Genomic DNA, 487 nt, shown 5'->3' on the forward strand with positions numbered 1-487 from the left:
TTTCAAATCAGCTTTAGCATACTAGAGTAATGAAAAACGATCCTGTAGTAAAATTATTCATTTATATGAATATCATGTTTTCTAGTGGAAAATAACAAGGGGGAATGCATCAAAATACTGTAACAATGATAAAATGAGCCAAAAAATATATATATATATTTTCAAAAAGGAAGGATGATAAAATTCATGTATTAAGTGTAGAACTCAGTTAGGTTGGTTATGAAATAGCATTTCCATTGACCCTTCCCTTAAAACATAGCATCTCCAATTAAGTAGATTTGTTTGTCTACAAATATAAGCTAATGAATGCATTAAACTTGGTTTGCTACTCTATTCCATTCTGAAGTTAAAAACTTACAAATATACTTCCTGTAATTATACATCAAAGCCAAAGACTCGTCGTCACTGCTACTTTTCCATTTTGTTTCCATTTTCTAAATTAACTTTTCAAACTCTGCGTATAAAATTACCGGATATCGAATGTGTA

General features: G+C 29.4%; 1 protein-coding gene across 1 annotated transcript in view; it reads right to left on the bottom strand.

Annotated features, from left to right (window-relative positions):
* Positions 1–487, bottom strand: part of LOC119581801 (RNA-binding motif, single-stranded-interacting protein 2-like) — a gene marked incomplete at its 5' end in the record, with an annotated part of 40,202 nt that overhangs the window by 39,358 nt on the left and 357 nt on the right.

Source organism: Penaeus monodon, chromosome 15 (genome assembly GCF_015228065.2).
Source record: "Penaeus monodon isolate SGIC_2016 chromosome 15, NSTDA_Pmon_1, whole genome shotgun sequence".
Classification (NCBI taxonomy): Eukaryota; Metazoa; Arthropoda; class Malacostraca; order Decapoda; family Penaeidae; genus Penaeus; species Penaeus monodon.